This window comes from Talpa europaea (genome assembly GCF_964194135.1).
Source record: "Talpa europaea genome assembly, chromosome: 5".
Taxonomy (NCBI): Eukaryota; Metazoa; Chordata; class Mammalia; order Eulipotyphla; family Talpidae; genus Talpa; species Talpa europaea.
This window is the reverse complement of record NC_140071.1, coordinates 17,432,463-17,457,239: the sequence shown is the minus strand read 5'-3', so window position 1 is coordinate 17,457,239 and position 24,777 is coordinate 17,432,463.

The window sequence follows — 24,777 nt, the reverse complement described above, 5'->3', positions numbered from 1 at the left end:
GCCTTATGTTGATTTGGTTAATATTGGAGGTATGCTTAATGTGTTCTGTGGCTGTAGGTGCAAAGGTTTCTGATCCTCCTTGAGTCTTTTTGTGTCCTTCTTTAAGAGACTTGCTTTGTAGCTTTGTTCAGCTGTGATCCACTGTTGTTATATTGGAACTCTGCTAATATGGTGTTTAGCACAATGTGGTGTGGGAAACGGATGAGTTCTCTAATTTAAGATTAAGTCTTTCTTTTAATGGAAATTTGTTCCTGATCTATGACTTATACAATACATCTTAAGTTGTGCTCCCCATAATGACGAAGATAAAAAAATTTACATATAGGAATAACTGAGCAAAGTTTAAAAAAATAATTGCACTTTTTAAAGGACATAGATCAGGCTGAACAGTTCAAAAGATACTGAAGTCATCTTCATATTTATGTAATCATTTTGGCAGCAACTGATGGAAAAATTAGAAATAATTAAATGCCTAGCTCAAGAAAGAAATAATAAACATTTAAAGAAAAAAAACCTTTGAGTATTTCAGTTCAGGTGAATGTAGACTTTGAAGCAAATGGTATTAAGCAGAAGCAATGCCAAAATAACAGTACACAGTATTTGTACAACACCTATACCTACCTCTTAACTGTTTCAAGTTAACTAGTTATCTTGAGGCAGTTTACTTGATGTCAGAAAGCATTCAGACTGGAAATGATAAGTAGATCTTCAAGATCATGCATGTTGCTAAGATGACTTTCATGCTTCTGCCTTGGAAAATTTAGTTGGATTCCTCCTGCAAGTTCTGTTTAGGTGCTTTCCTAGAAATACCCTCCTTTAACTTATTCTTCTGGGAGTGAAGCTGTGGTGAATTGAGATACTTGTTGTAAAGGTTATTGCAGCCAATATGAGAATGATCAAAGGTGGCCTGTTGGCACCAACAGGTGTTTCTTTGTACCTAAAGTCCACAGAAGAATGCAGCACTCACATCCACTTCACCTTCAACAGCAGCAGGAAAATCAAAGTATATTGCCTCTTAAATTTGAAATAACTTCCCATAGTAAAGATGAGCAAATAATTTCTCACTGAATGCTGGAATTATTTGCTAACACTGAATCCACTTTGCTAGCATTGTGCCTTTCAGAGAAAATTAATTGAGTATAATTTACAGACTAAAAGTCACTAGTACTGTTATATATTCTGGCAGTGGGAACACAGGAAATCACTTAGGAAATCAGAGAACTTAGTGCATCACCAGTAACCTTGTGAAAAAAATCTGGGTACATAAAACTTGGGTTGATAGCAGAAAAATAAATGAAATTGACCATAACTTAGCTCAAAAGTTTAGCAATTTTTGGGCCTCCCTGGTGGTGCAGGTGGTTGAGCGCAGTGCTGTGAGGTGTCCACAGCCTCTGCAGCACCGGTTCGATGCCCCCTGGCCGCGGAGCAACCCACCTGGTGCAGCAGACCTCTCCTGTCTTACCCGCTGCTCCCCTCAGCAGTGTATTTCATCAGTCTGCCTGTTCTGTTCCCCATTCTGTCTCTGATGAATCCTCTCACCCTTTTGCACATCTGCCCTGTACCCCGGTTCTTGTATAAATAAAATAAATCTTTAAAAAATTAGAAATTTTTGGTTTTAGAGCTAAAAGTCAGTAGTATTAGCTGTCCATAAAATTTCAGAGAAATCAAAGTGAGTCTCCATGATTGCATTGGCACTTGCAATCAGGAAGAACTCTGCAAAGTCCATATATGTTCCATCAATGTTCAAAGAAAGATAAAAAATGTCATCTATGGCTGACCTGAAACTGTTACTTAAAAAGAATGTAAAACACACAGAGAAGGGTTTTGAAATATTTTAGAGATTTTTTGAATGGAAATATACCTCCCAAATATAAGCAGTTTTGAACCTCAGAAAATATCTGGATAGGCACACAATATCGGTGGGGAATCCCCAACTTCATCTTTTGTAGATTAAGAGGATTTCATAAAAAATATTCTGTTAGCATCAGCCCTATAGAAAAACATCAACTATGGAATCTCAGGGGAAAAGAGACCCTCCCATGAGTGGAGTTGACTTATTTCTTAACATTTCTTCCTGCTTCTCTATTTTCTAACTCAGTGAATGACTCATCTGGTCACTTAACTCAAAAACTCAATTTTCCACGACACATCCATTACTTCATCTTTCATGTTCAATCTCTGAAAACAAATCATTGACTCATAACTCAAAAAGTCCCTTCTGAAAGAGAAATAATTCCTAGATATTTTATTTTCCTATGTTATATTTACTATTAAGTTCTTTGTTTTTGATAAAATACAGAACATTGACTTAAATAGATATGTATTTCTATTAAACAAATTAACAAAACTTAGCAGTTTAAAAATACAGAGGCAATTAGTTTCATACAACTTCTATGATTAAGGGATCTAAGCATGATCTAGCTGACTCTTCTGCTTTATAAGTATCCAAAGGGTTGTGGTCTCATCTGAGACTTGGCTGGGGAAGGTCAATTTCCAAAACCACTCCCTTGGTTATTGGGAGAATTCAGCTCTTCATGAGCTGTTTGATCTTGTGTCTTGCTGTTGAATGGCTGCTGACCTCCCTCAATTACTTGTTAGCAGATGAAGCATTTGAGAAGAACCAGAAAAAAACACACACACTAAGATAAAAGTCACAATCTGGTATAGTCTAATGTCAGAAATAATATCTCATCACCTTGCACTAGTTTATGTTTTAGAAGGAAATCACTAGTTTAAGCATTAATGGAGGGCATTGCATGAGGATGTGAATTCATTATTGGGGACCATGTCAGAAGATGCTTATCCTGATATCAAGCATGCAAGGTCATAGATAAGATTTTGTTCTTGATAAATATCAGATATTATTGGTGAGTTTTTGGTGAGTTTGGGAGTGTAGAAATTGTATTGCATAGTGTATGAACATATACTCTAGTACGCAAGTGTGTTCTTTCAGTACAGTATATTTGAAGTAATCAGCAAATTACTTTTTTCATTATAAATGTTTTATTTTATTTCCAAAATAATGAGAAAATGAACAAAGTTTTAGCCTGTTATTTTCAAATATTCTTCTCCAATTACATGTTACAATTGTGGAGAGCTGTTATTCCTAGTAAATAACAGCTGTATTAAAGGTTATCATTACTATATTTTCACTTCTTAACATTAGTGCTTGAGGTAATCAAGAGATCATTAGATACTGCTGAATAATTTTAATCAAAATATTTCATATCTGTTATAGAAGTATTGCAGCAATTTACAGAATTAAATTTTATGATTATTATTTGCATGTCAAGACAATATTGCTTATTATGCATCTTCTCCTTTAACATTAGTGTATTGTGAGTATACCTCACAATTAACTCTCATACTATATAAATGCTAGAGAAAATATAACCACTTCAAAAAACATAATAAGCAGCTCAAAGAAAAAAGAAGTCTCCTGGTACCTGCCATATGTTACAATAAAAGAACAGTGAAAATTAGAGAAAGACAGCTATGACCAAGCAATACAAATGAGTTAAGATCAACATATCAATGGTGCTAGAATTGGACAATAGCCTGGTAACACATCTACAACGTGAAAGAATTGGAACAAAGCTTTTGTGTGCAACAGGAGCCTCAGAGTGCTACAAACTCCATCCTCTGTCCAAGAGAAATACAGAAAATGCTTATATATTTTTAAACTTATGAAGAACTTGATGTATGGATGATTCCATTTAAAACAAAAAAAGAAAAACAAGCTTTAGGACAACTTTATGCCACATTTGAATTTATACAAACAGTATGGTGCTATAACTAAAACAAAAAAAATTTATGTGAACACAAGGTAGGACACACAAACTCCTGAGGGAGTAAATCTGCTGGAAAACATCCCTCTTTGATAAAGAAAGGTTTAAACCAAATTTCAAGCCTACAAAAAATTACCCAGTAAGGAGAAACAATGTAAAAAGAATTGACATCCCAAGAACTCAAACAGAACACTTGAAAATAAAATAAATATGATTTCATATGTTATCACATGAACTTGTTATAAACTTATCACATGACCATGTTATCATATGTCTACTTGGGAACTTGGAAACTATGAATCAGTGAGTTACATATATACCACTCATAATGTTGATGTTATTATTATTGTTATTATTATTATGACTAATAGTATTAGAGATAGTGGTATGAAATTTACAGCAAAGCCAACACGCTTGCTACTATGATTTCCTTTTAGTGTGATCACAACTAGTTTGTGACTAAATTCCCAGCACTAAAACCAAAAACATTTCTCTCTGTCCTTTTTTGAAAGAAATTTCAAACTCTTTTGCAAATCCTGTTATGAAAGCTGCAAGCTGCCAATAAATGTTCCTAGGGCAAACTGACCGACAAACAGCTTGTTAAATCAGTCTTATGCTCACTTACCCAAAGAAATTCTGGTATGATGAAAAAGTAAGGCAGGCTCCTTCATTTCTCCTCCAAGTAAAATAAGAGAGAAAGTTCCTTCATTTTCAGAGCTAGAGGAAAATGTCACAGTGCATTTTTGCTCATAATACAGAAAGTCTTCCATAGCTTTCTCTTGATCTTTCCCTTCTACCACTTTGTAAAAAGGATCAAAGACAACGGGAAAAGGGAACCAGAGAAATCAGGTGTTTTTCCTTCTCTCTGACCTGTTCCCCCTAAACCAGTTTCTCATTGTTGTTAGAGACCCTTCTAAAAGGTCTAAGGTTGAAACTGTTTTCTTAGTAACACTCATTATTTGCCTCTTCCCTCTCATTCTCCCATGAGTTTACAATGGCATTTTCCACAAGCTATTGAGAGCTTCCATATTCAGCTACTGAACACGGAAGTGATATGAGAACCTTGCTGTCTTCTATGAAGTCCAAGGTTAAAGACATTTACAAAAAAAAATACAAAACAATGCCTCCCTTCCCATAAAATATTTTTCACTTTGAATACAAGTCATAAAAGCTTGTTATTTATGTTAACAAATCATGGGTGCATTACCTTTTAAAATGAATATTTAAGTGAATATTTTTGAAATTCTTCATTTTAATTTAAAATGTGGTAAATATTGGTAGATAATAATTCACATTAAAAAAAATGTCTCTTTATAATATTTAGGACTGTAAAGACATCCTGAGGTCAAAATTTTAAGAAGCACCACATTAAGCAGTTCCTCTTGTAACTAAGAGGAAACTCGAGGAAATCGATGCACCTAAAATCCAGAGGAGAGAAGTAGAAGCAATTAAAACTGACCTGACACAAGGGCAGACATAACACTTGAAAAACCTCTTCCTGGGGCCTCCCTGGTAGCCTAGGGGCCAAGTCTCAGCACTATCATGCTAGCACCACTGCAGCCTGAGTTCAATTCCTGTCTTGCCTGCTGCTCCCCTCAGCAGTGTACTTCAGTCAATCTGCTTGTTCTGCTCCCCACTCTCTCTGGTGAATCCTCTTAACCTCCCACAGCTCTTCTATACATAAATGAATAAATAAATCTTTAAAAAGAGAAAAAAGTCTCTTCCTATCTCCATAAATGGTTAAGACTCCACATGATTAACTAATGAATGCTTTAATCCAAAATCATGTTTGAAATTAGGCAGAAAATAATAAAATGAAGGAAAAGATAAGAGTGAGTGGGAAGGGGAACAAACTGGAAAGTAGATTTTCAATGCTCCCAAGGGCAGTCCTTATCTCCTAAAGTTCAATATTTCATGAATATGTGTCTTAAATATTTTAGGAGTTGTATATTGTGACATCTGTGTATGTGACTTAAAGCTTACTGTTTGGAACATGTTGTCCTGTCATCCAGTTCTGAGTAGGAATGGTAGTGTAGCTTCTAGAAACTCAGAGGAGAAATTCTGTAATCAGTCTACCTGAGCTGTCTTGGTTTTTCATTACCTGATTTCCTCATCTGTAAGGTGGAAATGGTAACATTAGCAATAGTCCATGAAGTTACTCATAGATAAAATATGTTAATATTTGTTACTACTTGTTAAGTGTTTCGCCCAGTGCCCAGCCCAGAGTATGCACCTCTAGTTGGTTAATAAGTTAACCCAGAGCTGCCCAGGTTAGGCACCCTGAGAAGGCAAGAGCCTAGACTCTGAAACAAATACAATTTTGGAACCAGATTGGGTCACCAACTAGAAAAACATGACACCGGACTTTGAGAGTAATATGAGTCCAGAAACAGATCCCACATCTTGGGTCCAAGTGGCTTTAAACTGAGAAGAGAATGGGCATAGATCCAAATAACCTCTCAAAAGAAATGCTTTACAGAGATTGACTTCTTTTGAGGGTCTGAAGGAGGCTGGGTCTTGACTCACCATCTTCCTCAAGCAGAGAGATACAGCCCTCTGCACCCAGTATCCATTCCTCTAGCTAGAAAACTCACCACCACCACTTGATGGCAGTGTGTTCAAATTGCACACAGAACCTGTAAATACTTTAAGTTACTAGATCATTTCCAAATGCTGTCCTAATGCACTTAAAAAATACATTTGAAATAGTTTGAGATAGAAAGAAGGCAAAGAATCTTTTAAAAAGTCATACCACAGTTTTTTCCAGGGGAAATTTAATTAAATTTGAAGAAAGGAAACTTTATTAACTCTGGTATTTCTATTAATCTGTCTTAATCTCATTAAGAAACCCCAGTGCTTTCAAAAGCACCCTTCTTAAGTATTTTATAATAATTAAACTTTAATTATCTGTACTATTTATTTACTAGTCTCATTCAAAAATAGGCCTTACTAATATGTTAAATTTATAATCCACAGGTTGGTACACATGGTTGTGTAATTTTTTTAAGTAACAAAGACTTCTAACAATTGTATAATCAGAAGTCAATAATGGGTTTAATATTTTAAATTTGGACAATTAAATTTCCTATAATTAAATATGTCTCAATAATGAAACTTCCGAGTTGCAAAGGAAATTCCTTTGCTTCTGTGAGACTTCAAACAGTTGAAGGAGGAGGAATTATTTCTGAATGCAAAGAGCTTATTGTCTTTTCCTACCAAGATCAAGTCACCCTATTTAAGCTTATTATATAACTTCAGATTTGCAGCAGTAAATTTTTTAGAGAAAGATTAACTTTCTAGTGTGTGCACTTCACATAGTAGGAATCCAGTAAATGTACAGACAGTGATTATAATGGGCACTCTTCTTGTCGAAGCAAAGCAGACAAGTACAACCTTTCAAAGTTCCAAACAAATTCCTTCTCTGTGGCATTACTCTGACGCTGCCTGTTAGGGAGAAGCTTTTCTTCCTTTTCTCCCTCTTTAAGAACAATGGGGGAAAGTGAATAGACAGTTGCTTTTGTAGGGAGATTAACTTGGATTGAATACTTGTACATTTCATGTGACACTTCTGTTGAGAACTTGTTAAGTATTTTGTATATATAACTGTTAAGGCCGCCTCTGAATTGAAACTTAAGAAGGTAGTAGACATCTTCCTTGCTTCTTTCAAAAGAAAACTTTCATAGAGCGCTTAATAATGAATATGTGAAACCTGAGGAAAAAGATGAATGTTTTCAATGGAGGCTTTGAAAAAGGAGATTTCTGATGGGATCTTGAATGTGGGTTTTCCATGTCAATTAATGCATTTCGCAGAGTAACACACAAACACCAAAGCAACGTCAAACACCCAGATAATCACAGCTTTGTTAGACGTGGGGCTAGACCATGCATGTAAGACTTTTAGCTCAAGGGGAGCCCTCAATAGCCATCAAAATAATAATTACTTTAGAAAGTAAACTCTTAGGGAATAACTGAGGTTTCCTTGCCCTCCTTGGTTGCCCTTCTACCTTTATTCTGTTACGGGGTGGTAACTCATGTATTCAACAAGTATTTATTGGGTGCCTGTTCTAAAACTGCAGGCACAGTTTTAGGCACTGGCTAACAATGTTGAACTTCACTTAGACCTGGAAGACATCTTTTTGCATTGTAGGAAACAGCTGACTGCAAAGAACTACCTTCCCTCTATGGCTTAGATAAGTCTCGATGATGATCCCGTATTTGTCTAGGAGAAGGCCAGAACAAAGCTTCCAAATCCCCATTCTTAGTCTCATAAGTGATTAGCTGAACTGATAGTATTCAATGACCAAACTGAATAAAATGTCCACCAGATTGAATTGACCAAACTTTAGTTTCTATCCTTTCTGAGGAAAGAACTGAACAGTGGTGTATCCTTGAACAGGGAATTAAACTCTTCATTTCTCACATCAAGGACTGAGGTGATGGTGCAAGGGTGCATTGGTAAAGGAAATTCTCCTTAATGAAACAACTGGATCATTCCAAGGAAAATGTTCCCTTCTTGACTGGTCTATTATGCTACTTGCTCACTTCATGTCCCACTCCTGGTTCTTCAAGCCTCTCTTACTTCTTTTTTTTTTTTTTAAAGATTTATTTATTTATTTATACAAGTACTGGGTACAGTCAGAAGTGAGGGAGGGTGAGAGAATTCACCAGAGCCAGAGCGGGGAGCAGAGCAAGCAGAAGGACTGAAGTACACTGCTGAGGGGAGCAGCGGGCGGCAGGAGAGGTCTGTGCGCCATGTGGGACCCTCGCCTGGCGGCCTCGAACCAGTGCTGCAGAGGCTGCAGGCAGCTTCACAGCCCAGCGCTCAACCACTGCGCCACCAGGGGAGGCCCGCCTCTCTTACTTCTTTCTATAAAAGAAAGTGTTGTTCTATCTGACCTTTGTCCATCTTAACTAAGAAAATGGTACTTCATGGTTGAAGTCTTCTCTCTATTACAATATTTCTGTGCCCTCCCCTACCAGCCAGTCATCACAGTTTCCTTTCCCTTATTGGAGTAATCCTTTTAAGTAAAGTCTCCCCTCACTGAATTCCTTTTTTTTTTTTTTTCATTTTATAGGCAACACAGAGGTTAAAAAAAAAAAACTGCAAAACTCTCTGTCCTAGATGACTGGATCAAGAAGATGTAGTATATATACACAATGGAATGCTATTCAGCAATCAAAATGGAATACCATTTAGCATAAACTCATGCAATTTACAGCAACATGGATGGAGCTAGAAGGAATTATGCTCAGTGAAATAAGTCAGAAGGAAAAAGAAAAATAACAGATGGTTTCACTTACAGGAGGAATATAGGGGAACCAAATAAGACATTGGGAAAAAAATAACAAAACAAAACAAAACCAGATAATCATAAACCAGAGATATACGGCAGGGGAGGAGGAGGGAGAGGGATCAGAGGGAGGGAGGGAGGAGCACAGGGGACTGAGGTGATGGTGCACGGGTGCATTGGTAAAGGAAATTCTATGGGGACTACACCTGGGTGGGGCGGGGGAGCGGGGAGCAAACATTGTTTAAAAATGAACAATGAGGGCCTCCCCGGTGGCGCAGCGGTTGAGCGCTGGGTTGCGAAGCTGCCCACAGCCTCTACAGCGCCAGTTCGATCCCCGGCTGCTCCCCGGCCACCGGAGGAGGGTCCCACATGGCGCGCAGACCTCCCCTGCTGCCCGCTGCTCCCCTCAGCAGTGTATTTCATCAGTCTGTCTGTTCTTGCTCCCTGCTCTGGGTCTGGTGAATTCTCTCGCCCTCCCGCGCTTCTGACTGTACCTAGTGCTTGTATAAATAAATAAAATAAACCTTTTAAAAAAAATGAACAATGATGTTAAAAATATATATATTTTTTAATCTCCATCCTCTTAAAGTTGATATTTATAGGAGAGCCAGATGGACAATAAGAAAAAAGAGTATTTGTGCTCTTGTGATAATAGCAGAGGAGACAAATTTAAAATTACAAGGAAAGGGGATATTTCTTATATCTGAGGGAAGAACATGGTAGATCTTGAGTTGGAGTGTGCTTAGAGCATGCAAGGAACAGCAAAGGAGTTGATGTGCCAAGAGCAATATTTCCAAATTCCTGATCTTCTGATGGAGGCTTGGAGTTCTGAGGTGAGGTCAGTCATAGTTGGAGGGCAGGACTGTGGGTGGCAGGGAGCTGATTTTACACTAAACTCCTACTTGACTCCTGATGAACAGCAGACTCTATTGAAGAGAAGTTTCTATGCTCCACAGTGAGACCCTAGGAGTCAACATCTTGCCATTAGGCTCAGCAGCAGTTCAAAGCCTAAGCTGTTGATTTGCAAGGGTCAAGAGCAGAGGCGTAAGGAATTATGTCTGCATGTGTATTGAGATTCACTGAGAAGACTAGTAGGAACTGATGCCAGTGAACATACACCAGAAATCTCTCTCCCTGCCCACAGTGGTAGGAACAGTACATAAACTATAACTTAGAGGACTTCGAGGGAGAAGAGAGCAGAATGATTAAAGGAAGCTCTAATGTCACTGAGTTCATGTCAGAAACAGGTGAGACAAAATCCATTTACCCTGAATTGTTCAGACTAGTTTTCTACTGCCTGGTGAAATATGATCTTTAAAAATTCAGGTTTTACTCCTTGAGCATATGGTATGAAATATGAACTAGCTCCATTAATTTATTAATTTAAATTAATAAATTTAAAATAGTGAATTATCTTTATTATTAATTAGTAGTGAAGCCATCCTAAAATCCAATTGTTTCTCTATTTTATTTTCCCGTTTCTGCAAATACACTTTTGGTATTGATAGTCACCTCTTTAATTTTGGCCATTCAATAAACATCTTTTTCCTTCACTTTACGTTATCTTGTATCTCCCTCATGAAAATTCTTTAGAGATATCCTCTCACATCAGCCAAAGTGGAACACGTCCCACTAGCCAAGGAGAATGGAAAATTCTAGAATCCCACCAGTGTTCCCTCGCTGCATAACTCCAGGGGCAATACTAACATTGTAGTCTATGTAAACAGTGTGGGCTGAATTGTTAAACTGTGTGGTGTGAATTTCACCACTCACAGGCAGGCACTCTTTAATGACCTGGTATATTTTCTTCCATGCAACATTTAATTTTTTTATCTTCTAGATTCTTTTTGATTCCTTAAATTTACAAACAGTAAAACTGACTTTTTTGATTTGCAATTATAGAGTTTGGGCACATGTTGATTTAAAAAGATTTTTTGAAGTAATATAGGTTGATAACATTATATAGCTTTCAGGTATACAGCCTTATCATTTGACAACTATATATACCACATCAAAATGCCCACCTAAAGTCTGGTTTCCATTCACCACCATACAATTGGACCCCATTAACCATTTTACCCACCCCCATCCCCTTGCCCTTTGGTAAATGCTGTTCTATTGTAAGAGTCTAAGGGTTTTGTTTCATTTTGTGCATTCATTTGCTTTGTTTCTTTATCTTCCACATATGAGTGAAATCATTTGGTATTATTTTTTCTCTGACATTTTAATATATGTATGTATATTTTATATTCTTTATGAACAATATTTAACCTTCACTTAATGATATCAATATGTCATAATTTATGTAATGACTTATTTTTGAGATAATGTGATTACAAATTTTTTCTATTAAAGATAAATGGATAAGCATTCTTATATGCAATTATTTCTTCAAATTTTGAGTTATTGCTTTCGGATGAATTCCCAGAAATAGGTCAAAGGATATGGATATTCTTGAGGTTCTTAACACTCAGATGGAAATTGTTTTCCAGGAATGTTGTTTTGATTTACTCTCTCATTAGCTGTGTATAAGAGATGTTTTCACCAACTTTGACATATTGAGAAGTCTTATTTATCAAATGTCAAAGAGGCACAGATTAAGATACTGAGTTGTAGGGAGTAAAATATGGTACATTTCAGGAAGACTATTTGTCATTGTCTTTCTGGAATGGCATCAATGTACACCAAACCATTGGACACACATATACCATTTGAAAAAGTAACATCAATTGCTAAAGTTCTTCCTAGGAAAAAGTAGAGAACAAAATTGAAGAAATGAGCAATTAAGAAAATTTATTAAAGCATTTTAAAATAGTGACAAATAGAAACAACTTAAAGAATATTGAATGTTATGAAATACCTGCATATAGAGCACGGGAAATCTACAAAAATATTGTAGAAACGTGTTAGGGATAGAGTGTTAATTAGATATTATTAAGTAGAAATTCAACTTTGCTATGGCCCAGGACTGAGAGTACAGACTTCCAAAAAAGAGTATAACCTGTTCAATAACTACTCAGTGACCAATGACTGGTTTCAACAGTGGGGAGAACCACTCATCTACCCCCTATCAATCTCTGATCTCCCATGGTTGTCTGTGCCTGCTTTAGGAAGTGGAAGAAGTCACCCACACTTCCCCCAGGCACAATCTCCGGGATTTCACCCAAGGTGTGACATTACAATGTTCCTCTTCCCCATGCTTCACCACTCCATGAGCCAAACCTCCACTGGAACCACATTCTTGGTCCCTCTCTGCCTCAACACTTCTTCCCAGCAATCAAAATGATGCTGAACTTGTGGTAGAGAACTGAGGCAGCGTGACAAATTCCCTTCGTCCTCTCCAGATCTGCAGAGGGCACTCATTCTGCTCTGCTATGGTGAGCGAAATAGGGCCTGTCCCTAAAGGGGGCATCTCCATTTGTCCAGTTATGCCAATGACTGACAGTGTCAACTTGTTTAATTAAAAAGAGAAAGAGTAACCAACCTATGGGCGAGAAAACTTAAGCTATGTCCTCCTGTATCCCTTCTGCCAGTTGTCGCAATTTCCTAGGCAGGTCCCCCTGTTTTCCTCTTAATTAGATTTCAGCTGGAGCAAGAAAGAAGTGTTCATTTGCTAGTCATTCCAAATCCCTCTGGAGTTTCTAGATTGGACTCTCAAAACCTTTGCTAAACATGTAGAAAGCAATATGACAGGAGAGTGAAGGTGAATGTGGGGTCAAGTTCTTTTTATCTTTTAATGCGAGCTATTACTGTGCATTTTGCAGGGAATGATATCATCCAATAGAAGGGATAACAGAAGATACAGGGGACAAGCGATAATTTCAGGAACAGTGTCCTTCTGTAGATTAAAGGAGTGCTGGCATCCAGTACACAAGTGGCTGGTTACCCTTAGAGAAAGCAGGCATCTGTTGTCCATGGTAACAACAGGGGATGCAGAGTTCAGAGACAATGAACAGTGTGCAAGTCAGAGATGCTTTCTTCTAATTGCCTCCCTTTTCTCAATGAGATGTAAAAGCAAGGTAATTTGCTATTAAAATATGGACGAGGGCCTACATGGTGGTGCAGGGATTAAGTCTCAGCACTGTGATTGGTTCCTTAATATTGGCAATACAAACAGTAATCTCTAAACACTATATTTTATGTTGTCTTGTATCTCCAACTCAACCCAAAGAACAATCAGTCTAAGTCTAAAGAGAGCACGGTAATTGCAGGCCTCTGCTAGAGATGATTTTAGAGATGGGCACGTTACCTCTTTCTTGCTAATAGGATATAGAGGACAAATATGAGCACACTTTCCTTGCTCTAGAATAGCCCCTTCTGCCTGTGCTCACCTCTGTACTGGATATGATTTTTAGAATTGTGGCAGTGAACTTGCAGACTGGGAGGGCCAACCTAGAACAATCAAAGAACATTTGCCAAAGACGGCAGAAGGAAGGTGCCAATACCCCAGCCTCGGGGGACATCCTTTAGAACATTAATAGAACTTGAGACTTCTTACTGTGGGAAATTATCAAGTTTTCTCATTGCAAAAGCCAGTTGGCTTGGTTTTCCTGTGGAAGCTGATACTGAAAGAAAAGTCTCTTTACAGAGACACTGATTCTATACAATAGGAATTCAAATACTGATGTCAGAGGTTTTTGAGAAAGAATGACACATGTGGAAATATTTCACATAGTGCTTGTCATACTGCAAATGCGCAGTGTCACTACTGTTATAATTAAAGGATATTGTTGTTATCGCTAATGCTGAAATGTGAAGAGGTTAAGTGGCATGCCCAAGAAGACACCAGGTAATAAAACAGTAGGCAGAATCAAATTTGGAGCCTCCTACAAGACAATGTGCTTTTCATATCATGGCAAGACCCCTTATGTTAGCAAAGCAGCTCTAATGAGTTACTGTCACCTTCCTAGGCTCTCAATTTTATAATTCCTCTTCTGCCTTCTAAAATAATGGAACGTCAGATGGTGCTCTGATTTAATTGTTCCCTCCTTGTAAGAAATTTGTTTTACTTTTCAAATATTTATATTCATCTTCATGTTTCTCCTGAGGAAGTAGTAAAACAAAGCGAAACATCAAATATTTCATTTTAAGAGCTAGAAAATTGAAAGCAAAGAGGAAAAGCTATATATTTTGTTTTTTCATATAATAAATACTGTGTCTTTTAGCTGCCAACTCACTTCTTTTTATTTTTTTTCCATTTTACAGCCTTTTTTTTTTTTTTAACAATGAAAAGAGAACCAGAAGGCAGAGCGCTATCGCCCAAGGATAGAATGTGGAATATGGAGAGGGGCAGGTCAAAGAATATTAGGGAAGAAACCACTCGAGTTGTCACCCCATTTCCTTCTATTTCCTATCTTCTTCACAAAGAGAAGCAGCAGATAATATTTATTGTTCTTGGTGATGACATTTATTTCATGTGAGTTTTGTTTATAGTAGATTGATTTTTATATTTTGTCCTAAACTTGTGCTTTCAGACAACTCCAGTTGTTAAATCTCACAGCATTTCCTAGTGGATTTGTGCTCTGCAAAGAAACAAATCTTTCTCTGTCAAATTAACTGTGTGTCACTGTGCTGTGGAAATCATGAAATGTGGTATTATTCTTTTGCAGAGTCCTCTACTAAAGAAGTTACATTTGCCCATTAAAGCCTAAAAAAATTGGGCCTGCCCTGGTGGCGCAGCAGTTGAGTGCTGGGTTGCGGGGCTGCCTGCAGCCTCTGCAGCGCCGGTTCGATCTTGGGCCCCAGGGTGGGGGTCCCACATGGTGCGTAGACCTCTTCTGCTGCCCGCTGCTCCCCTCAGCAGTGTACTTTGGTCCTTCTGCCTGTTCTGCTCCCTACTCTGGCTCTGGTGAATTCTCTCATCCTCCCATGCTTCTGACTGTACCTAGTGCTTGTATAAATAAATAAATAAATCTAAAAAAAAAGCCAAAAAAATTACTTTATAGACTTAGTGCATTAGAATTGCCTGAGAATTGACTAGCTGGAAAAAATACAGATTCCCTAAGATTATCAAGAGCTTATTCAATTAGAAAATTGGTGTGTCCTCATCACAGTTCTACTCAATATCAGATTCAGGGTGGTGGGATCAATACAGAAATTGACTTATCTCTGTTCCTTGACAAGCAAACCACGGGAAGAATAAGATCTGACCACATTCAGTAATATTTGCAATGGTTTGCTTGATTGATTCCCAAAACCATCCCATGTCAGATACATAGGCTAAGGTAAAAGCAATAATATTATGTGCCTTACCAGTGGTTGCTCTAGGCATGCTATGTGATACAGAACCTAAATGAGTCAGGTAGAGATGAACGAGTGTGTGCACAGGGGGCCGGGTAGGGAACTCTGGGATGAATGAGATATAGAAATTATACCTTAGACTGAGTGTTCTAAAGAAGAACCTGAGCGGTGGACTCTCCTGAGGGTTTTTACTAAGTGTACATTCACTTGAGAATGGAAATAAGAGAAACAGAATAGGAGGTAGGGGAAGAAAAAGCTAAGCAACGATGTGTTCTCAGTTAGCAAATGGTTTCAGCCTGATCCTATAGGAAAACCAGAAACAAAGATTGCACTGCAGAGTTGGTTCCACCTAGAAGCAAAGGACTAACCTTTTATTCTCCCAAGTCAGTCAGTCTTTAGCTGTTGTTTGCCCCCTTCTCACAGCTATGTGAGAAGAATCTGAACACAATTCTCACAGCAGCATGGGAATAAGTGTGATGGCCCAATGAAGGAAATCTAGACAAGGCATCAACAGCATTCCTTACTGATATTGTATCTAAACCAACTATGAGTCTAAGGATGATGCATATGCAAAAAAAAAAAAAAAAAGGTGGTCAAGTTAATCTCAGAGAAATGGAGCAGAGCCATGTGCTCAATAGATCCTAGGGTTCTTTTTTTTTTTTTTAAAGATTTTGCATGCAAAATCTTTATGCATGCTTAAAGATATTTATGAATGCAAGATCTGGGGTACAGGCCAGAGATGCAGGAGGTGAGAGGATTTACCAGAGACAGAGCAGGGAGCAGAACAGGCAGACTGACTGAAATACACTGTTGAGGGGAACAGCGGGCAAGACAGGAGAGGTCTGCCTCACCATGTGGGTTTCTCCCGGGTGGGCCGGGGATCAAATTCGTGTTGCAGAGGCTACAGATTGCTTCATAGTGCGGTGCTTAACTCTTTGCACCACCAGGGAGGCCCCCATCCTAGGGTTCTTATTACATGAGATAATTCACAGAAGCCATGTAGATGCATCTTCTTTTCCTTGCCATCAAAATATTCTAATTGACATAAATCTTATTAAGAGGTAACATTTCATATATTGCTATTGTATCAATCTATTATAAATAGGTAATAACAAAAAGAGTAAGTTACAGTCATATGCTGTGATTTAGATAAAAACTAAGTCAAGATTAAAATAGTTAAGGATCAATAACAAAGACATACATCCTAATTTTCTTTCTCCAATCTGCTTTCTAGAGCTAAGCATCATCACTATTCAGTGTGTATGTTTTCACTTTGTTTCAAAATAATGAAGAGAAACATGGAGTTCACTATGTTGACTCCACTTTAAAGACAAGGTCATCACCAATATACTTTCTTTCTCCTGTTGACAATAGACTCTAATTATCAGTGAAGTAACATGTGGTGTCTTGAATATTTATCAGCCTCCTATGGCTACTGGCATTTCTTGGCGTGGGGTCATATTACTCCAATATCAGCCTCCATCTTTACATTTCCTTCTCTTCTATTTGTGTCTAAATCTCTTCTGCCTCCCTCTTTGAAGATACTTATGATTGGATTCAGGGTAATCTTGGATAATCTAGGATAATTTCATTAACTATATGTGCAAAGACCCTATTTTCAAATAAGGTCACAGTTATGTATTCTGGGGGTTAAGATCTGGTATCTATTGGGGACATACTTTAGGCTGCTACAAATACTGAGTTTAAAAAGTAAAAATATGACACAATGACAGTAAATATTCAAAGCAGTATTGAGTGGGATAAAATAAAGCACTCAAGAGTCATCCAGTCTTGGTTTCAAATCTCAGATCTGTATCTATTGCATGTGCAGCTTTGAGCAGGTGATTTAACATTTCTGTACTGCACTGTCCCCATCTGTACAATAGTGTCAACATTACCACCTTCGTAAAAGGGTTGTGAGGAGGATTAAATAAAATAATGTACTTAAAACATTCAGCATGTGATTTGCATGTAGCCAATTTTTAATCCTATCTATTGATAAAATTAGTAAGATAGTGATAAAAGAACAAAACGCAATGAAACTTTCAATGCTATCACCAATTATGTTCTTTTACATTTAAAATATTTTCTTAAATAACAGAAAAAGAGAGAGACCAGTTGAATACTTTAAATCTAAGAAAAACATCAAAATAACCTACAGTAATGGAATCAATACATGAGGAACAAGAGGTGCTATGGGCAGAAAAGTTAAAAGTGAACAAATGGGGACTTCAGTCTAAATCATTTGCCTCACAACAAAACAAATACAGAATCGATTTCCAAGGAATAGCACAAAAGCAAATAGCATATGTGCTTTTAAACTGGTAGACATTAATTGCTTAAAGGATGACTAAGGGAGAATCCATAATTTTAGATTAAAATAGAATAAAATGGATATAATTGCTAGTCCATGTAGCTTTTTTTTTAGTGCTCCCAGTCATTACCCTTTTTTTTTCTAAATCACAGGGAAAAAAATCCTGTGGAATTTTGTCATTTCTTTAAGGCAGCAATTTGTGAAGCCACTTGAGATAGAGAATGTTCTAGTTCGGGCAGGAGTCTGTGGTGCTTTCATCTTAGAGAAAATCATGTCCTTTCTGTTCTTTTATTCTTAATGTATAGTTGAAAATTTTTTTAAAGAGAGATAGGGTTCAAATTTGTTTCACATCAACTGTAAATTTGATTTTAGTCAAGAGCGTGGATAAAGCATAGTGAATATAAAGGGAGTCAATTTTAGAACAAGAATTCTCCAGAACCACAAAAATATTCAGAAGCTTTGAACCAACTAAATATCTCTCCTTGTCAACTTTATATACAAAATGATTGCATTCAAAATGAAGTCATTTTTCACCCTAAAATTATATGTGAATAGCAATGTTTTACTGGCAACTGGTCTATGTGTGACGTTATCTCCCCTGCCAATACAGAAAGGAATGAAAGAAATACTCTGGCAATACTCTTCCCGTTTTCAGCCTTAAGCAGTTTGTATCAATTTTCTTGTTATTTTAAGTCTACCACAATCACTTCTCTGAAATCACATTTTAATGGAATCCTTATTGCTTGCCTATAATTGATTTAGTGAAAAGACTTCTGTGTTGTACACCTTTTTATAAGAGCCAACATTATTTATTTTAACAGGGAAGGCCAAGTCATGGAAAAAATCTTGAAATAACTTCCCATGTTGGAAGAATCTGATTCAGTAAATCTGTTATAAAGTTCAGGAATCTGGATCAGGAATAAGAGATCTTAAAATCTTTCTTATTTTATTTGAGACCTCTGGTCATTCAATAAATCAATGTACAGATTAGTCTAAGAACCTTTTATCTAGAAAAACTGACATGTACTGCTTTGTAGGAGTATAGGGATCCTATAGTTCTGTAATGGAAATAATGATCTAAGCAAATATTAACTCCATAAAAATTATTTAAAAAAAAAACTTTACATTTCTCTGAGAGTTGATTATAATTCTAATGACAATGATAATTTGATACAACAAAAGTAACACACCATGTTATTATTCCTTTTTATTTCCTTCTAATTATGACATTGTACTTATAAGCATGTACCTTCAAACCATATCCTTTTATATAGCATTTTTCATTTAATAGATCACCTACACATGGGGTCAAATAGTGTAATAGAAATTTTAAGAAAAGATGCAGGAAAACTTCAATAAACAAGTGATCTAGGGTGTGATCAAGTAGGTCAAGCCTCTAGATTTTTTTCTAGGACTATTGGAACAGAGGAGTGCACAGATCAAATTAACAGCTGATTCCAGCTGATAGCATAAAATCTCCATCAAATAAATAGAGTGCATAATTACATGCACTCTAAAGCACACATGTACATACACATACATACCCACATATAAAACCTATTGCCAGGCAACAACAAACAAGACAACAATAACAAAACTAGCAACAGCAGACATTATTTTAACATTTATTAAGTTCCAGACACTATGGCAAACAATTTACACATAATTTAATCTAAATTCACAACTACCTTATCAGAAGATACTATTGCTCTTCTGTTTTACTGATGAGGAAACCAAGTCACCAGAAAGTTAAGTCACACAACTGAAAAATATTTGGGCTAGGATGATCCCATAGAGACTGATTCCATAGCTTAATATCTCCATCAAATAAATAAAACTATGAATATTTATAGAAATGGTATTTTAGAGCACAGATTTATTTGCAACTTTTCAAAGTTTTGCCTTACGGTATAATGCCCCAGACCAAAATTTCATTACTTCTTCCATTATTTATACTATTTCTGCTTCCCAGTGGAATCTGAGTTGGTTTACAAGAGCTGACACATATAAGATAGAGTCGAACAATCAAACAATCTAAGAACCAGAATCTTTAATCACAGAAGGAACTATGAATAATTCCTACCAGAAGACCTAGTTGAAATTGAATCTACCATGAATCAAAACAAAGCATGACAACAGAGGCACAGCAGAGGCAGCATGAGTTTGCACTTAAGCTTCTTTTTTTTTCAGTGTCGTGGAACGAGTTCTTGAAATATTAATCAGAGAGATTTTTCCTTTTTTTCTACCCTTTCTAATATTTTCCTTATCAGCCTGACAACTCCTAGGGCTTTAACGGGAACCAAGGTTGTTGTAGCATAAATATAAATAGAAAAACAAAATTGCTATCAGTAATCATTTTAATTCCCACACTGCACTTGCAAGAATCAAAATGGAAATCTTGGGGGAGAAATTTTGCTACAGAACTAATTAGAAAGAGGGAGCCCTCACAAAAGCCTTTTTCTGGGAGCTAAGTAGCATGAACTCAATGAGTTCTAGGTCTAAGGAAGAAGGTTCTGTCCTGACTGTCTATGGAAGCCACGTGGCTCTCTCTCCTGTTGTAGAAAGAATTTGTATGGATGGTCATCCAAACCCTTTGGTTCAGGGCTTTCTATCTACAGCTGCCTGCAGGTCTCACAGCCCAACCCACAGGAGACATCCTGTAAATTCAATGCCAGTGGGGACTCACACCAAGAAAACCACAGCCTTATCAACAACCCAACCCACCAAACCTTTGATCTCTGCAGGGGGTGGGAGTGATATGGGATTAAAAAGTGTTAGCACACTAAAAGAAACCAACAGTGTACTCTCACTGACATATGAGGAAATTAGTAATTTAGTACTTCAATGCACAAATATGTGTGAACAAACAAACAGCAGCAATGTTTTAAAGGAGACATTGAATATTGCCATAAAATATATTCTTCTACATTGCATTTTTCACTTAAATGATCACCTATACATGGGCTAGAATAGTATAATAGAAATTTTAAGAAAGTATGCAGGCACATTTCAATAAATAAATATTTTTATTTACTATTTTGAGTTGGAGCTCACTTGAGGCCTCTATACAATAAGGTAAATCATATGGTTTATTCCTGGTTATGAAGTTAAGGAGAAGCTGTTGCTTACTGCACCATTTGCACATCAGAATCTCTTGGAAGACTCCTGAAAACATAGATTGGTGGCTTCTACCTCCTATTGTTGACTAAACAAGACTTCAGAAGACAGGGAACAAGTGACTAAAACAAGTAATTCTAGGGTTTCAGAATCCTGGGAAACAAAGGTCCAAGGACCTGGTTGTTAATTCACAGTAGGACATTTAGGATTTACTGAGAGTTACACTATTTGACTAACAGCGAGTCCCCACCTGGTTTATTCAGTCTACCTCTACCTAAGCCACACATACCACAACCACCATCACCACCACTCCCATTTGACTTATTCAGATGCAAAAATGTTTAAACTATGCATTTTATAGCCAGATAAAAACATCCAAACACTTCTAACTGATTCCAGCAGACTGAAAGTATATGCTCAAACAACAACAAAGTACACTCAGTCCTTAAGTTTTCAACTCCAAATTCACACCAACTTCGTCACAAGGCTAACATTTCTGAGGGAAGAAGTAGAGCCACCATTTTCTGAACATTCCACAAATATGGAAGCAAGAACCCCATCTGAGCATGCTCAGATGACTGGCAGGTGACTGGCTATGCCCATACCGCCAATATCCAATCAGCAAAAGCTCCTTTGTCACACTTCTCTCCTTTTTCCTTCCTAAAGACCCTTCACAGTCCTGACCCAGAGAGGTGGGGGGGGGGGGAGAGGGGAGGGAAGGAAGGGGAGGAAGGTGAAGAAGGGAAAAGAAGAGAGTGGGGGCAGAGAGAGAGAGGAAGTCTGTGGAGGAATTCACATTATTTATCTCCATTCGCTACAGATAATAAACTTTTCTTTCTTTGACAAAACTTGAGTCTGACCTAATTTCAGATATTGAATGGTAATTCCAAGATATTTAAATTTTTTAAAATGTGTGCAATTATTTAGTTCCTTTGTGAAGAATAAGAAAAAATATAATTATTATGAATTTCCAAAGTTTTCTTTTCAAAGTTTTCTTTAAACTTGGCAAAAAAGGTTAGAGAGGAAAATATGATAATTGAAATCATTACTCCAACATTCACATGTGACACATAAAGAAAGAAAACAAACAAATGAACTAATAAAATAAAAATGCACTTTTAGACTAAATTAAGTCTGAGACCAAATTAGTGGTTACCAGACGGGAAGAGAGAAGAACTTGGTAAATCAGGTAAAAGGGATCAACTGTATGAAGGATTGGACTGTTGTTGGCTCACATGACATAGTTATGGGATATATAAAGATACACACTTAGTTGAGACATATAATAGTATAATGCAATGTTGCATCTATAAAATGTTTTTAGAAAATAAAAGAAAATAAAAATGAAATTATCACCCCAAATTGAAATACTCTGGTGGATATGTTTAGATAGTAGGTAAATTAAAAAATGGGGAAAGTATTTCCCCATTTTCACCTTAACTCTTTCACCTTAACTACCAGAAAGTCCTGTGCTAAAAAATAACAACTTGCATTTCCATTTTACAGTTGGTTGAAACTACTGGGTTATTTCAAATCACTGATGACATATATTGCACGTTTCTCCTGTCTCATTATTTCTCTCTCTCTCCTCTTTTTTGGAACAATACAACATAGGGATAATTTTTTATAATTGCAGTAACAAACTATTTCAGCACACAGTTTTTCAAATGGATTAATGAGAGTTCTGATCTGAAGAATTTCTGTGCCCAGTCACCAAAGAAAATCTGTCAGTAATAATTAATGTCGTTTATTCATTATGAACTCTGCCATGTTCCTTCTTCATCTTAGAAAATAGAATCCTGGCACTTGGATTCGGCACATTTTGTCTTTTTATATACATTTTTTTCATTTTAAAAGGTACAATAGAAAGAAACAGGCTATGGAGTTTGGGGATAGAACACAGAAAATGATAAATATAATAGCCCAATTAAAGTCAAAGGGGAAATAGGAAGAGGAAATGGAATAAAAGACAACAAAGTAACTGAAACTATCCATAAATCTAAATGTGACTAAAATTAATTTTGTATGAGAAATGTTGATTAGAGGTTTGAGGAGAAAAATGACATATTTAAGGAAAAACTAGTATCTACCTGATGTATTTAAGACCTTTTGCAATGTGTTTTGTTTTTGAAAATTGAAAGGTTTATCTGCTCCTATATTTTTCCTGTTATTTGAATATCTCTTTGAATCATCGGGCACAGAACAGTCAGTATCTTGGGAGAAAGTACTCTATCGTAATTCATTGCTTCTGTATCATCAAAAGTTTACTCTGAAATATTAACTAATAAATTCTAGTTGCCTTACTGAAACCTAAATATACATTTCTAGAGAATGGACTCTTACAACCCAATTTTCTGCTAATAGGAAATCACCTACCTGCTGTCATATATCTATATCCTGGGAGATGAAATTGACTATGGGGTATTAGGATGTTTTCAGGGGTTTTTTTTTTTTCCACTTAGCAATACTTCTAGACATATTAACTCAGTTTAATAGCTTATTCCCATAACTATAACTGATGGATCTTGATCAAAACCCATTTCAAAATATTTCCTTTAAAAACCAAAATTTTACTCAACAAAGGAATAGCACATTTATTGCAAGCAATTGGAAAATACAAAGACATTTCTATATTCCATAAAGAAATAACTTCATATTTCTTAGATTCTCTAATGATCTAACTTTTAACATAGTTATAATTATTCATCATCTGCCATATTTTGTGAATTAATATTTTAAATGGCATTACTCTTTGATATGCATGCATATTGATTTAAAAAACAAATCCAGAAAATCATAAAGAAGATATCTTAAGAAGTTGAAAAATTTTCCAAAGACTTCTTCACTCAGAAATAGCAGCTCTGATTAATACTAAAAGTTTTTCCTACATTTTCTCTCTTCAGGTTTTTAATATAAAAATTATACTGTGTAACTGACTTTTCAGCAAATATTCACAAATAACAAAAAAGTATTTGAAAGGGATTCAGGAGTGGATTATACTTTTCCACGAAATCTTACCTTTCAATATCCAATTTCCTAACTGCTATTTCTCTGCTCTTTGCTCTCTTTCTTCTTACTTCTAACCCCCCTCTTTTGACCACATTATCTCCTACTGGCTTCTAACAGAAAGAAGCAAGAGATGTGGCTAAATATTGTACTATGTACAAGGTATTTTTCTTCTCCCAGACAATAAAGACTATCCAACCCAAGCTGTTAATAATGCTGAAGCTGGAAAACTGTGTTTTAATGAAAGTCTGAGTGTACTAGCCAGTGCAATTAGAAAGGAAAAAGAAATGAGAAGTATAAATATTGGAAAGGAGACACAATTTATTTCAGATGCTGTGATTGAATATAGTCAACACATGGAAACCATTTAAAACAATACTGATTAACTTCGGTACATAATAGAAAAGAAGTAACTACTAAAAGTAACCCAAACAAATAATATGCATTACAACTTGTGATGTTTTAAGGCAAATGTCAATTGCAAACCAAATGTGTATAAGTAACGAGAAAATGTTAGCATTTATTTCTTTTTAAAATTTGTTCATTTTTAAGAACAGACACACAGACTAATGGAATCAAATAGAAAATCCAGAAATAAACCCACAGATTTATGGTCAACTAATCTTTGACAAAGGAGCAAAGAATATGCATTGGAGCAAAGAAAGTTTGTTCAATAAATGGTGCTGAGAAAACTGGGTCGCTACATGCAAAAGAATGAAGCTTGACCACTACCTCACACCATACACAAAAATCAACTCAAAATGGATTAAAGAACTAGACATAAGACCTGAAACCATAAAATACATAGAAGGAAATATAGGCGAAACACTTCATGATATGCACATCAAAGACATCTTTACAGACACATCACCCAAAGCAGTGATAGTGAAGGCAAAGATAAACAGCTGGGACTACATCAAATTAAAGAGCTTCTGCACAGCAAAAGAGACAATAACAAAAGCAAAGAGAAACCCCACCAACTGGGAGAACATTTTTGCACACAACACTAATGATAAAGGAC